Source organism: Vidua macroura, chromosome 15, assembly GCF_024509145.1.
Source record: "Vidua macroura isolate BioBank_ID:100142 chromosome 15, ASM2450914v1, whole genome shotgun sequence".
Lineage (NCBI taxonomy): Eukaryota > Metazoa > Chordata > Aves > Passeriformes > Viduidae > Vidua > Vidua macroura.
The window spans coordinates 16,897,393-16,913,194 of NC_071585.1; positions in this window are offsets into that span (position 1 = coordinate 16,897,393).

A 15,802-nucleotide genomic window follows, 5' to 3' on the forward strand; every position below is an offset into this window, starting at 1 on the left:
ATTTAGAACACATGCAAAGGTCAGCCCTGGTGCACGCCTGGCTTTGGGGAGGAGGAGGCTTTGGGCTGAGCAGGTTAACTTGGATTTCTGTAAAGCAATGAGGGGTGTCATAAACAGGCAGTGGATGCAGTTATAGAGCAGAATAACCTGTCTGGCCCATGCCTGGCTGCTCTTTTTGCTCTGAAATTGAGGCATTACGTTCCCTTCGTGGCTCTGTTTTGTGTTGCTGCTTGAGTCCTGGATCTTTTACCCTTTGGTGTCTTTGGGTGGATAAGGAGGCCAGGAGTATCTGTGTGAAACATTTGGAGAGCCATAAATATGAATGTGAGGTGTCACAACGTGTGCCCAGCTTGAAAGCAGCTACAAAACCCTCAGGGGCTGCTAACCTGGGACGTGTTTGCTCTGGCAAGGGAGGGAACACAATAAAAGCACTTGCTAAACTGAGGGGAACTGCTTGCTGCAGGTTCTTTGGGAGGACAGGGCATGGGGAGGGAGGCTGGAGATGGCCCAGGAGGAAAGGAGAGCACAGAGAGAGGTGACATCCAGCAGGGTTGTGCTGCACTGGTGGGAGATCCTGGATTCTGGACCTGCACAAGCTGGGGAGGGGCTGCTGCAGCAGGATTTTGGGATCCTGAAGGAGTCCATACAAAGAAAAACCTGTAGAGATTTACTGAGGAGATGGGGCAGGTTAGTTTTTTGTTGTCCCTCTTTTTTTTTTGGAGGGGGATACAAGCACTTGTGCACTTTTCAAAGGCTGGAGTGTGTGTGGGTATTTAAGGTGTTTCAAGCCAATCTCAATGCTCTGAAAAGCAGCTCTGATGTGCTCCTCAAGGATGAAGGGTTAGACCAGCAAAGCCAAGAAGGCAGAGCATGACAAAGGAGGGTTATGAAGGCTGTGGGGTCTGGGTGTAGGGCCGTGGGCTGTGTGTGCTCCCAGCACTGGGCTCAGGAAAGCTGGGGATGGGAGTGATGCCCACAAACTCCCAGGTAGCTGGGGCTGCTGTAAGTGTTGCATTTTCAGGGCACAACACTCATGCAGATATCACATTATTTAACCTGAGAAGGGCTTGAGAGACCCCACGGTCTTGGTGGTGTGAAAGGGAAACTGAGGCCTGAGGTGATCCAGCTTATCTGGAGTTTGCAGCACCTGCAGTGAAGGGGGGGGGGTTTCTCTTCTGCTTGCAGCAACCCACCAAATCTTGAGGCAGTTCAGGAGTGCTGGCTAAGATCCCTGCTGTCATCTCTGAACTGTGCTGCCTTCCCAGTGCCTGTGGGTATAAAAACATCACATCCATTTGAAAGCCTTATCTGTGCCTCCTTTCTGCAGCGTTGTGATGGATTTTTGGCCTTGTTAAAGTAATCTTCTGCGAGGATTTATCTATTTTTCATGTGTCAAAGATAATTTTTATTTTTTCAGCGCTTCTTCATGCTGAATTAATTTGTTCTCTGTCAAACCTGTTTTGTTTTTCGCTGGAGCCCTGTGAGTGGGAGAGCCCATCTCCCAGAAATGCGTGTGCATCTCTTCTCCTGCGTGTGGCACTCCCGTGCCAATAAATCCAAATTCTTCAACCTGCAAACCCTGGGAAGGAACCCAGCCCTCAGCTGCATCCAGGGATGGCTCTGGATATCCCACGGGATACAGCCCAGCTCAGGCATTCCCACGGGATGGGGTTCCAGCCAGCGTGGTTCCCCTTTTGAGCCATCGACAAAGCCATTCTTTCACTTGGCCAGGAAAAACCACTTTAATTTTGGGATATATGGAACCTTCTCCTCCTCTTCTTCTCCTGTGCCTTGCAGACAGGAGCTAAAGGTGGTGGGATGCTGCAGGGACAGCTTTTTTCTCTCTTTAGCCAAACTGGGATAATGTGGTTTGTTTTATGAACAGTGTTGGAAACTGGGAAAACAGGTTACTCAGAGCCTGAGAGCTGCTGCTAATTTATGTTTTTTTTTTTTCCCTCTGTCTTTAAATTGCTGAAGGTTAATGGGGCTGAGACAAACAACCCTGTTAAATGCCACAGGGTAACAATAACCCCAGCATTTCCTGCTGTGGGCTGTGACCAGGGGAGCGATCTCTGTTATGGCCAGAGCATTCAAGGGTGATTTTAGGATGCTTCAGGGCCCCTAATGCTAAATCCAGGTTTACTTGATATCCATACCTGCATGTGCACAGACCAAACCTGTGGCAGGACTTGTGCCACGTGGCTGCTGAAGTTTTTGGTGTCAGGAGGAGCAGCTGGGGACTGGAGGAGGCTGGAGATGCTGAGCAGGAGGGAGGATCTCCCACTTCTCTCATTCCCCTCACGCTGGTGTGGAGAAACAAACCCAAACTGAGCTGCCCTGGCTGTGACAAGTCCCCTGTGAGGCTTTGCCCCTTTCCAGCTGAATGTGTTTGGAGGTTCTGGGTGCTCCTTGCTGTGCACTGGGTGTGGGGAGCAGCTGGAGGGGGAGCTGGGGCTGAGCAGGGTTTGGGAGAGGCTGCGCAGAAGAAGAAAAACAAGAAGCAGTTGTTTGTTAAGCTGCTTTGTTCTCTCTATTTCTGTAGCTAACCTTTTGCTTCTCGAAGCAATAAAAAACCCCAAAAACAAACCTCTTCAAAAAAATATTGCAGGGTGTTTCTTTGTGTGCTTTGACTAAGCTGTTCCTCATAAACCAGTGGCTTTTGCGTAAACACAGGCATGGCAGGCAGAATTATCTGCTTTTTTGCAGCTGTCAAGTACCTTTGCTCCCCCAGTAATGTGTAAATGGGGGAGAGAGGCTGGGAGAGGACAGAACCTGGGGTGCCCTCCTCTGCCAGGGTGTCCCTCCCTGCTCCTGATCTGCCACGGGGGGACCCTGAGCCAGTTTGTCCCTGGATGCCACCAGATCTGACCAGGGCTCAGCTCCAGGCTGGACATTAAACCAGCCAAGGATTTCAGAGCACGAGGTAGGGTCTGAAAACCAGCCCTGGGCTGCATCTTTGGGCAAGGGCCATTCTCAGGGCTATGAATGTGCCTCTGGAGATGGGGATCCTGGGCTTTGATGTGAACTTTTAATTGCTTGCCAGTGCTGGAGTCCCAGCAGGGCTGGAGGTGGCAGCAGCAGCTGTTTGGCTGCTAATTGCTGTGTCTGCTCCCTCGTGGCCTCCAGTCAAAGCTGGCATGCTAAATCCAGGATCTGCTGGAGAGAAGGGAGTCCTCCCTTCCACCCTTTTGGGCTGTGGGCTTCAGTGATTTCTTTCTTTCTTTTTTTTTTTTTTTTTCCCCCAGATAAAATGAACAAAAATTCAGTGTCCCGTGACGGCTCTGATAAGCTGGAGGCTGCAGACATGCCCCAGCACAGACTGCCCATTACAGCCTTTGTTTGTTTAAAAATAAAAAGCCCAGCCTCACTATCTTGATGATGGAAAAAAAAATTCCATAAACGTGCCAGAGACGTAATTGGTGCCAGTGGAAACCAAAAATGACCCTCTGCCTTCCCCTCCACCCACCTTTTTCACAGTCAAGTGGTTTGGGAGGGAGCTTTCCTTAGGCCCTGGTGGTGCTGCAGGAATCTTTCCCATGGAGCCAAACCAGTCTCAGATGCTCCAGTGGATGGTGGAAGGCCTGTGGTAACATTCCAGGTGGAATAATGTATCCCTGCCTCTCAAACTGTGATCAAATCCTTTGGGGAGCATCCTAAGGGCAGCAGCAAAGTGCCCTGGGAGTACTTATGGAAATCTGGTGTCAGCACCTTTCCTGATGCAGGATCATCCTGGCATTGTGCAGTCTGTTCCTGGCTGCTGTCAGGGGCAGTGATCCCACCTTAGCACCTTCCCCTGGCTCTTCACACCTGCTGGGCCTGGGGACAGAGGGTCCCTGTGGGCCTTCCCTGCCCTTTTGGGGGTGCTGGCACTCCCAGCTCAGCTCCTGGGGCATGGCAGGGAAGGAGTTGCCTTTTCCTTGGCTGGTGGCTCTGCTGACCCTCCTGGTGAAGATGTGGCCACAGCTGGTGCTGTTCAGGATTTCCTGTCACTCTCTGGGTTGCTTGTTGAGCCAGGTGTCCCTCAGTGCCACCAAAAGCAAGGTGAAAACAGCCAGGTTGGGCTGAGCCTTTGAGGTTTTTGTGGGAGCCCTGCAGTGATGGCTCAGCGAGGGATGAATTTCATGGGAGGGTTATTGCCACACAATGTGCTTTTGTGCAGTTATGTGGTGTCTTTTAAATCATTTCCTCCAACAAGTCTGTCCACACCCAAACCAAAATAAACATTCTGAAAGGCTGCAAAGATAAACACACAATGCTTACTTTTAAATGCAGCTTTTTCTCCCTCTCCTTATGGACACCTGCTCCATGTCCTGGAAAGGAGGAACATCCAGGAATGCTGAGTTAGGATTACCCAACTCAAACTCTGGCAAATGCTAACTTCCCAAACCTTCCTTCATTATAACCATCATTATCTTTTTTAGTCAGTAACTTCTCAGAAAGGAGAAAGTGAAACCTGGGACTCTCTCACCTCCTTGCTCTGCCTTTTTAAGGTCGGTGCTTTCTTTTCATCACTTTGAGGCCCTGCACTGTTCCCAGTGCTCCCCAGCCTTATTCCACATCTCTGAGCTGATTTCCAGTTTGCTCTCACCCATTTCTGGGCTCACACAGAGCGTGGGTGCTGCCCGTGCTGGTGGGTGTCACCTTAGCAGCAGCCACCACCACCCACAGCTGCTCCTCTGCACTTTTCTCAGCTTTCCTTTGGGAATAATTTATATAAAAGCGGGAATTTTAACCCCTGCTCACTCAGCCTGCTTTCTGGGTTGATAAACTGTGATCTCCCTGGGGAGCTGGTGTTCTGGGGTGAGGGAGCTGCCCTGATGAAACTCCTGGGTTATTTCTCCTCCCTGCTCCCTCCCTGAGTCCTTTGCTGCTTCTCCATTTCCTGTGACTCTGTTTGTCCTCGGCAGCCCCTTGGGAAGGGCCTCAGCAAACTGGGCACAAAATCCTCTGTTGTCACTCTGGCATCTCCTTCATCCCTTCCCCAGTGAGACTTGCTCAGGCTAAACCCAGTCTCTGCTGGGAACCCCAGATGGGAAAGTGCTCTGGTTTTAATTAGCATCTTAATTAGTTTATCAGGCATTGGCACCACTGTCATTCCTGGATGCACTTTTCAGCAGAGCTCTTGTTCTTGTTATCCTTCAGTGCTTAATTTTTTAGTTATCATAAAGTATCATTTTCCTGGTTCAGGGAGATATTCCTCTGAAATTGTGTTTGTTAGCTGAGCTGGGTAATACATATTTTTTTTTTCCTCCCCAATAACCAAATCACTTCAGTTTTTCTTCTTCTGCCCAGCTCCAGATAGTGCCTGATCATTAATCCCAGAAATGTGCCGTGGTAGGAAAGGTGTATCCCTCTGACAGATAAGCTTGACTGACATAAATAATTTAGTTCCTCTGCACCTTCTTTCCCTTCTGTAACTGCTGGAGATTGAGGTGATCCACAGAGTCATCTGAAATTCTCCTGCAATTGATCTCCAGGTTTGATTTGGTTTTCAGCTCTTTGGCAGCTGTAATATGCTCCAGTGGCTTCAGCAAGATTATATTCTTTATTTTCACATTGTTTTTCTGCTACGGTAAGAGCAGAAAAAATATGGGTATTTTGTCTATTTACTTTTTTGGTGTTGTCCAAGTTCTGAACACTGGGTTTTCCTTCACCCCTTTCCCTACTGATTTTTGTCTTCCCTGAATGCTCTTCATCTGTCTTATGACGGACTGCCTGTGCTGTCCCTGTATTCTGCCTTTTTTGCTGGAAATTGCATTCCAGTTGTTGCCATTGATTCACTCTTGGCTTAGCCAGGCTTTTCCTCCTCTTTGATGGCAGAGGCTTTCCTGGGGTTTTGTCCCAGGACCACTGGGACCCTTGGGACCACTACCCAGCGTGGAACTGGGCTGGGGTCAGTGGTTCTGCCTTTCCCATGGCCTCCCTGAAAAAAAAAAGGGACCACAGGAGGGGACTGAGGCAGCCCAAAGTTTGCTTTTTGTCAGCAACCAGGACCTGTGTGGCCGTGACAGGGACCCTGCACTGGTTGGACTGGGAGATTGGCTGCTCTTGACTCGGGCACTGAACCTGCTCAGGGTCTGTTCTGTCTGCCTGGTGCTCCTTGTAGGGGCATGGATCCCCTGAAGGATGTTCTTTCTTTTCTTCCCAGAGGTTCTCCCTGGCAGCTTTGCACTCAGGGGAGTTTCAGTGGATTAGAAGCTGGGTTAGACCCTTGGTTCTGTCAAAGGGAAGAGAAGGTGGTGAGGGAGTTCCAATGAGCCGATTTTTTGGTGCACTTTGCTCATCAGTGTAACCTCATCAGTCTCTTTGTGACAGAAATTCCTCCTGTGTTTTTTTGGGCCCATGTTTCTCCCTCAGGGCGGCTCACCCACCTCAAAAATCCGAGTCCATATGACCGAGCCTTCCTCAGCAGCTCTCCTAACTCAGGGCAGAGTACCAGGAATAATTCCCAGCCCAGCCCTTGGAAGGGTCTGGCAGGGCTGGCCAGGCAGGTGCTATGTGTCAGCAGAGATTTGGGATGTCTGAGGGGTGCTGAAATTACAGCCTGTGGGAATCCAACTGCTGCACAGGCTTTGAACACTGAGGGGGAAAAAAAAAGAAAAAAAAAAAAAGCTCTCTTGGCTTTTTGTTCATGATTTCACTGGCAAGGCAAGAAGTTTGCAGCTGATGGGGGAAAGTCTTGGCTGCTGAGCCTGGAGTGGGATGGAGGGAGTCGAGTTGAGCTTTCTTATATCATCTTTATGGTAGTGACTCACTTGACACTTGACTTTATTCTGAAATTGTAATGTTTGAACCTGAAGCTTTGCAGATGGAGAGCTGACAGGAACGGAGCGAGGTCGTTCTGCTCCGTTGGTGTGACAAGAACGAATCCAGGTTTGATGGTCCTCAGCCCTTGTCAGGGTTCTGTGCCAGCCTTTTTTCCAGCTTCACATCTGTTCCCAGTGAGAGCAATGGAAATATTGTCTCATCAGAGGGTGTTCCTGGTTATTGGGGTCTCTCCAGGCGTGGTGTTGGTGTCTCTGCCCAGAGAAAATCCCACAGCTGGAGCTGTTGTGGAATTTGGCTGTGCTTGGGGCAATGCCTGGAGTGTTCCCTCACCAGGAGAAGGAGGGAGTGGCAGAGAGGACCCAGTGTCCTCTTTAGAGCAGGGACAAGAGCTCTTTACCTTGAGCAAGGTCGTGCATTTCTGTTTCTCCACTTTTCCAGCTATTCACGGGATTCTGTGACACTGTCAGTGTTCTCTAAAGGACTTTGGAAGTGGGATCTGCCAGGAAACACTGTGTGCTGCTCTACTTCTGGTTCTGAGGGACTGACCCACTCACTCAGCCCCATGCAAACCTTCACACAGCTCTTCCCATCTGGTGTCCGTGGTTTGCAGTGTCTCTTCTTGACTCAGAGTTTTGGTAAGGAAAGGGGTGTCTGTGGAGGGACAAGGATGCCCCAGACATCTTCCAAGGTCTGTCTGAAAGGTCTGTAGTAGGGTAGACAAAAATGCAGTGTTGCAAAACTATCACTGGGCCTTCTGTGCATTTAAATAGCTTTAAAAATGACTTCTGTAGGCCTGGAATCCTCACTGCCATCACCAAATCCACTGAGTGCAGGACTGGGCTCCACATCTGATTCAACTCCTGATGAATCATTATTTCCACTACTTGTTTTTCATAATTGCTTTTGCTAATCCTCAGCTGTATTTGCATGTTCTCAGTGCTCACCATCCCCTTCATCCCTTCCTGGGTGCAAGTCTTGAGGTGTCAACATCCAGCTTGTGTCCCTTGTGGTGTTCAGGGGAGCTGTAAATGCAGAAGGTGATCTCTGGCTGGTGTAAATTATCAAAGCTGTGCTGAGTGGATCTGTAGCACTCAGCTACAGGAATTCCCATGGGGTATTTCATTCCTGCTGGCTGGAGCAGCAGAAAGCTGGTGGAGGAAATGGTCTTGTTCAAACATACCTGATGTGAGCAGGACTCACAGCTGAGCAATTCTCTGCTCCTTTGTTTTGGCCTGTTAAGCTTTAGCAAAATAAAATCAATCTTTTGGCCTTTTCTGCTGGTTCCTGTGTGGAGTCAGGTGTTTTACAAGCTCTCCACATCCTCTTGGCCACACAGCAGCCTGTTAAACTGGAACCCCAAGGCAGAGGCTCCCTGGCAGCACATAGAAAAGAAAAGAATTGCCAGGTTAAGTAAAGTTTAGTTACTTCAAGGGTGAAAAGTTTCCCTGCAGATAAGCAGAGTTCCGATCTGTAATTCTGACTGATTCCAGCACTGATTCCACTTGGGTTCCTTGCTGTTGGTTAAAGGATGGGAAGGCAGAGGGTTTGTTTGCATTCTGCTGCATTAACCTCATGGTCAGAACTGTAAATGGTTCAGGGAGAAAAAGGTACCTGAGCCGAGCCTTGTTGTCACAATGAAAGGAAATTGTTCCCTTTCACCTTCAGATGAATTTCCAAAATATCCTGCCCCCAATGTGTGTCACCCAAACCCTTCAAAATGGGGTCAGTTATAAACAACTTTACTTCATTCAGCTCTCCTGGAAAAGGAAGAGAGGAGCTAAGAACATTTAGTGAATGAAAAAGGGTAGAATCTTTTTAAAAAGGAAGAAAAAAGGAAGAAATGGCTACTTCCTGGCTTTTTGGGGGGAATTGCAAACAGTGGGGGATAAAACCCAAGACACAAACCTGGGCTGGCTCCAGCCAGCTCCAGGCACATCATTTCCCCTGCAGAGAATCATGGAATGGTTCAGGCTGGAAAAAACCTTTGTGTGTGTGTTTCTCCCCCTCTTTCTCCCATTCAGGAGCGGTGTTGCCAGCGGGCAAACACTAATCCATCCTGACAGCTCTGCCCATCTTCCTGCTTTGGTCTGCAAACCAGCAAACAGCTTGATTAAGGTCCCTGGGGCTTTATTAGTGCAGCTTGTTGCCTGTAAATTAATCAACAGGTTTCCTGTGTTTAACTCTTTCTGGGAATGTCCTGCATTGCTGTGGGTGGTGAATCAAGCCTTTAGAACTGGCTTTTTTTTTTTTTAAAAGGCACATCGGAAATAGCTTCAAAGGTTTTACAGTCCTGGGTTCTTGGGCAGGATGTGAAGAGATCCCGTGGGCTCTGCAGGTGCTGCTTGTCTGACTTCCCATCTCTAAGAGCAATTTTAGGATTTTGCTTTATTTCTCTTGGCTGATCAGCCCCCGTAAAATATAAAATATTTTATCCATGCAGAGGGCAGCCAGATGGAACCTGTACTTTGCTGAGTTATCCATAAGAAATCAGATGTGCTCTGGCCCCTCAAATGAGAAGTGCACAGAGGAACGGGACCACCTTGCTGTGCTGAGGTTTGTTCTGGAGCCATGGGCAGAAGTTGCCAGGATGTTTTATTTGGCAGTGTTACCTTTCAGGCTTTGGGCTTGTCCTTTAACTGTTTGTTCTCACCATAGAGTGATTAGAAAAATAACTTTGTAGTGCTGGGCTTTGATAATGGGCAGAAAGTTTGGGGAGCACACATTGAGTTCTCAGGTGACTGCAGATACCAGGATGGAGATGCCTGATGCTGTATGGATATAGTGGGTTGAACATCCTCTCATTATTTCAAGGCTCACAGGATTTCCAGCTTCCCACATGGGGACACCCAGCTCCTTATCTCCATTTTCCATTCCTGTGCCTGTTCTCTGCCCTCCCACTCGCTGGAGGCTCCATCAGTGCATTCTCTCCCTGTGCACCCTGGCCTGTTTAGGGCCAGCACAGCCCCTGCCTGTGCTCCCACACACCACCAGCCCTGGGAGAGCACAGCCCCCTGCACACGGAGCTGTATTTGCTCTGATCTGGACTTCACCCCACAGTGAGCAATGGTGAGAACAGGCTGAGCCATGCTGCTCGTATAGATTATTTTTAGCAACAATCAAAGATAGAAGAAGAATGTGCCCTTGCAGAGGTTGTCTCCTGCCCCCGTGGGAGGGGAGCAGCTGGCAGAGGAGGGCTGTCCTGCTCTGTGCACATTCCCCCAGGAAGGATGTGTTCCTGAAGCTGGCTCCAGCCAGACCAGAGCGGGGTGAGGTGTGGAATTTGCCTTCAGAAGCTGGCCAGCATCCGCCTTCTGGATGATGTACAAGTTCTCACATTTGATCACATTTTTCATGCTTATTTTACTAAAAAGCATCTTGGTGCTCAACTGGAGTTGTTATATCCAGGTGTGAGCAATGCTTCCTGCCCCAGAACAGTGCAAAGGAATTTGGAGAGTGAGGCTCCAGCTTTGGATCCTTGGCATGTGTGGGTGAAGCACCTTGCAGGTACCTGCACCACCAGTTAGAGCTCCCTGGCAGGAGCTGAAACACCTGCAGGAGCCAAGTGTGTGAGCTGGAATTCCCAGTGCTGCTGCCTATGGACCTTCTCAGGTGACAGCAGAAAACTGTGTGCAGAGAAAGTGTTTTCTCTGCCATTTAAAATGTCATAACAGTTGATCTGCTCTTGTGAGGAGGTTCTTTGTGGTGGACAGAGGGAAAAGTGGCATTTCTGAAGGGTGATTTTAAGACAAATGTGTTCTGGCCACTGTAGTCTTGAGGACTGAGGGAATCTTGGAAAAGACCTCAGACAGCAGGTACCAGCAGGGCTGAAAAAAGTTGCTTCATGTAGAGTTCATGGAATTATATCTGAGTCGGAAGAGACTCACAAGGATCCAGCTCCTGGCCTTGCACAGGCCCCCAAGAATCCCACCCTGGGCATCCCTGGAGCGCTGCCCAAGCCCTCCTGGAGCTCTGGCAGCCTCGGGGCTGTGCCCATTCCCTGGGGAGCCTGGGCAGTGCCAGCACCCTCTGGGGGAAGAACCTTTCCCAAAATCCAACCTGAGCCTGCCCTGGCACAGCTTCAGCTCCTTGGCACAGTTCAGACAATCTTGAGTCTGGCCACTGCACCAGAGGCACAGCTGCTGATTCCCATCTCCCATCAGCAAAGATTTCCCTGTAGGAATTTCCACTTTTGCTCATCCCTCGGGATATCCCCCTTTCCCTGCTGCTGAGGGCACACAGGCTCCATCTCTTGTGTCCATACCCCTCTGGCAGAGTGCTGGAAGGATGACTGCAAACCTGTGAGCTGTGAGGTCTGGGAGGGGGACAGGGCATCAGCTCAGCGCCGTGCATGGTGCCAGGCACAGCTGGGGACACATGGCTCACACGGCTCTGTGTCAGGTCTGTCACATCCCCAGCACTGGCCTTTGCGCCGTGCCAGGGTGGTGGCAGCTGTGACACATCCATCAGCCCTGCCTGCTGCTCCCCGTTGCCAGGCACGGAGGGGTGACCTTTTCGGAGAGGAGGAGAGGGTGGGGAGAGCCACGGGTGGGTGGGAGGCAGTGGCAGCCCTGGCTGGGGGGTTTGGATTCATGGAGCAAAGCTGACAATCCCTGCTGCTCTGCTGGCTGCAGGAAGCCCCATCCCCTCCTGCCTGCTGGGGCTGAGGCAGAGCTTTCCCTGCTGGGCCCTGCCATCTCTGTGGGATGCAAAGCCTGGAGGAGCAGGGTGATGCTGGGCAAAATGCTATTTATGGGCTGCTGCAGATCTGGCTGTGTCACCTCGGGTGTATTTTGATGTCCCTCCACCCGTCTCAGCCTGGAGAAGCAGCCAGCAGCAGTGGGGTTTGTGTCTTGTGCCCTGTGCTGTGGCTTGTCCATGAAATTGTCACATTTTCTGTGCTGAAGGGGTTTTCTGTGACTCCAGCACCTGGACAGTGCTCTGCTCTGTGTGTGCCTGCTCTGGAGTGAAACCGGGGTGGCTTCTCTAGAAAAGAAAATATTTTCCAGGTATTTGAGGTCAGCCTGACTCGGGAAATAATTCTGAGCCTCTCAGGCTGGATTGGTACAAATGGCACCATCAGTGCAGGGAGATGCAGCTCTGTGTGAAGGGGTGAGGTGGAACAGTACCAGACATAACCTGAAATGACTTAACAAGATGCTCAAGCTTTTTAAATGCATGTGTCGTTTTTTTTTTTTTTTTTTTCCTTTAATTTAAATTTCCTCTGACATTTCATAGGCTTCATCACTCAATGTGAAGCCAAGATCCATGTGAGTGTGTGCGGTAGGATTGTTTTTAAATTTTATTTTAAATACAGATGTCTGGAATAACTTTTTTGCACACACTGTAGGAGTGTAAAGGTTTCTAAGCAACATCATTTCATGCTGTTTGCATTTGAGAATGTAAAACAGGGTTCCTTTTTTTAAAAGTCTCTGCAGTGCAGGCATAATTACAGGATCCCATTATGCAGCATTGTGTCTACGGTGAAGCCTGCCCTAATGGAATATTCTGCCTTCTGCTGAAGCCTTACCTGCTTTTTACCAAGACACTTAAGGACTTAATTAGCGTCATTATAGACTGCCACCCCCTTCCTCAGCCCCGTGCATGAAGGGATAATGATCTGTCCAAGCTAGCAGCGTGTTCACTTCCCATGGTTAACAGGCACCTCATGGAGGGAGCCTTTCGGAGCTCGCTGCTGCTCTCTTGAATTGAACATGGAGGAGGAGTGGGGGGAAATGAAAGCATTTCCTAGGAGCAATAAATACACTCTGTGTTTACTTGGCCTGGTCCCTGCCACTGAGCTGGGAGGGTGTTTGTCACTGGGAGATCCCCGTGGAGCTCCTCGGTGCGATGCCTCAGCCCGTGCTCAGAGTGGAGCCAGCAGCCCTGCAGGGCACCCAGGGGCACTCCAGCCTTCAACAGGGTGCCTGGGAACAGCAGGAGCCCTGTGGCTGCAGAAAGCCTGGCCCAGATGTCCCTCTGGATGTGCTACCTGTGGGCAGCATCCTCCACTGACCTCTGTGTTCGTCCATCCAGATGTGGAATTAGAGTGGGTGGAATGGTTTGGGTTGGAAGGGACATTAAAGATTAGTTAAATTCCACCCCAGCCATGGGCAGGGACACTTTTCACTAGCCCAGGGCCCTGTCCAACCTGGCCTTGGACACTTCCAGGGATGCAGGGGCAGCCACAGCTTCTCTGGGCACCCTGTGCCAGGGCCTGCCCACCCTCACAGGGAACAATTCCTGCCCAATATCCCATTCAAACCTAACCTCAACTGCTGCTCTTGCTGGACAGCAGGTGTTGCACTGGAAGCAGCTGTGGTCAGTGGGTTGGAGTGACAGGAGGTGGTGGCTTGAGGACACTGCTCTGATGCTGTGGGAAGCTGGGGAGGATCATCCTGCTGGCACATGACAGCATCTGCAAAGCTCCTGTCAGCTGGATGGTCAGGCCTGATCCCCAGTGGTAAACAAGATCTGCACTGAGCTGCCCAACAGAGTTTTATAAACATCTGGGGGCTTTTTGTATTTTATGAGATGAGGAGTGTTGGCTTTTGTACCAGAGACAGGGCCAAAGGAGGTTTTATTGCTGGTTAGGTAACTTCTCTGGCATGTTGTGTTGGGAGCCCCAGACATAATTAACGAGGTGTGGGAGCGCTGTGGTGCATGTGTTGTTTTGTGTGATGGCTGTTGCTGCTGCACCCCGTGCCAAGACATGGCCATGATGTTTTCCTTACAGGTGGGCAGCCCTGAGCCCCCTCCACCTCCTATGTCCATCCCCTGGTGGCATTTCTGCCCTACCTGCTCCTGGTTTTTGCTCTCCTAGCAAGTTTTCTCTGGAATTCTGCTAAGCTCTTGCAGGCAAATTCACCCCAAACCTCTGCTCTTTGTACTTGTTGGTTCAGGCAGGAAGGGGCACCATGAGAGTGGTCAGGGATTTGGGAGCAGGTCCTGTGGGATGTGGCACTCCCATGGCTGCATCCAGGGCTGCTGTTTAAAGGCTGGTGCCTCATCTCTTGTGAGAAGCCAAGACAGGCCAGAAGGAGCTGTGATGCTGATGGATTTCCCGTTTTCCTTGACTCACCTGGAATCCTGAGCCATCACCTGCTTGCTCCCTCACCTCAGCAAAAGTGTGTGGCCTGGGGTGGTGCAGGGAAGTCACCCATGCTGGGAGCAACCTGCACAGCCCAGAGCTGCTCCAGGGCCTCATCGTCCTCGCCTGGGAAAAGTGGGGTGGGAGCATATGATCTTTAAGGTCCCTTCCAACCCAAACCATTCCATGATCTCCTGCTCTGCTTTGCTCATCCAGGCTGGCTCTCCTGCCCTGTCCATTCCTATGAAGGACTGGCTGCAGTGATGCAGTGCCTGGTAGTTTTGTTTTCCAAAAGCCACTTGGCTCTTCTCTGGCTTTTCCAGCCTCTGCTCTCAAGGGAGCTGTGTGTGATCCCTGCTCAGAGAGCTGGGACCATCTCCTCAGCCTCACACAGGCACAGGAAGGTGCAGGCAGTGCTGGCCCCCAGCACAAAGCCCATCCAAGCCGCAGCTCCCTCGTGTTTTCCAGGGAGGTGGCCAGAGGTCTCCAGCAGTGCACGTTGCCTTTTGGCTTCATAAACACTGAAAAATGGCCAGATGGATGGAGCTTTATAGGATCTGCCCTGTGCTCCGTGTATTTTAAACAAACCTGGGAGGGGGTTTGGGCTGGATCCTTGTTTGTTCTTGTAGGAATTGATGAGGGCTTCAGAGTCCTCGTCCATCCATCTTCCATATGGAGATAAAAAGTTTTGGCTGAACACTGCTAAATGTGCCGTCATCTATCACAGCGGAGGCGGGATTGTGTCAAGGAAAAATAATCCACCATCAGGCTCAAAAGGAGAAAAAAGAAAAAAAAAAAAAAAAGGAAAGAAATAAGATTTCCAGTAAAACGCATTGCTTTTAGAAACCCAATTCACTCTTTGCCAAGTCATTGTTTGGTTTTAGACTTGTTTCACATGAAAGCAACCTTTAAAGGTTACTTTTATCCCTCTTTAATGAGCTATAGAAATGAGGCTAGTCTGCTAGAGGGCAGAGGGCAGGGATGGGGCTGTGTGTGGAGCTGATGCTCCCCTTCGGAGCGGCTCTGTGAGCTGTACCACAGCTCCCTGGCTGCCAGATTCTGCAGCCAGCAGCTTTCAGCAGGAGAAATGAGAGAGGATCATTGATGTATATCTCTCCCCTTGCTGTGGAGGAAATGATACGTGCTGCAGTGTGTGTGGGAGAGAGATTAGACGGGGCTGGCTGGGTTTTTCTGGAGTGTTCTGGATGCTGAGGTTTGCACCCCGGGGACCAGGTTTGCTGTCACCCCTCCTGTGCTGGGTGCTGAGCTCTTCGGAGATGTGACCCCCAATGAAAGCTCTTGGAAACCTGATCCCTGCAGTGAGTGAGACCTGGCCCCCCTCCTCCCCCGTGGGCGAGGGCACACCAAACCCCCTCCCCAGGACAGCCCTGTGCTGCCCCTTCTTTCCTCTGTGGTGCCTGGGGCTGTGCTGGTGACAACGAGGGTCCCCCAGCACCTCTGCAGGGAGGGACTGACCCAGCCCTGACCAGCAGGACACTCAGGAGGTGTCCAGCAGTGCTGGGAGCGGTGGGCAAGGTGGCCATGGCACAGCTGCCCATGGGTGCAGCTCCACAGCGAGGTGGCCACATGAGCCAAACAGGACTGGCAAACGCAGCGGCTGGGTCTCCAAACAAGACTCATCAACGTGGAGTGGGCTCTTCCTTCTCCTACCTGGTTTTTTTTCTGCCCAGGTGTTGTGCAGGAGCAAACCCAGAGTCCTCCAGCCCAGCTGGGAGCCCTCCCAAACCTCACACACCCCCCCGGTCTGAGGGCTGCTGCGATTCCTCACTCTGCTCCCGACGCCTGTGCTGCTGAAACATCTCTCTCTCATTTCTCTCCCGTTCACGTCACGTCGCCTGAAGCTTTTAGGGGAGCCCTGGCTGATGCAGAAGGAGCAGCAGGGGGGGATAAATGAGCGGTGCTGTGCACAGAAAACCCGATGTGTTT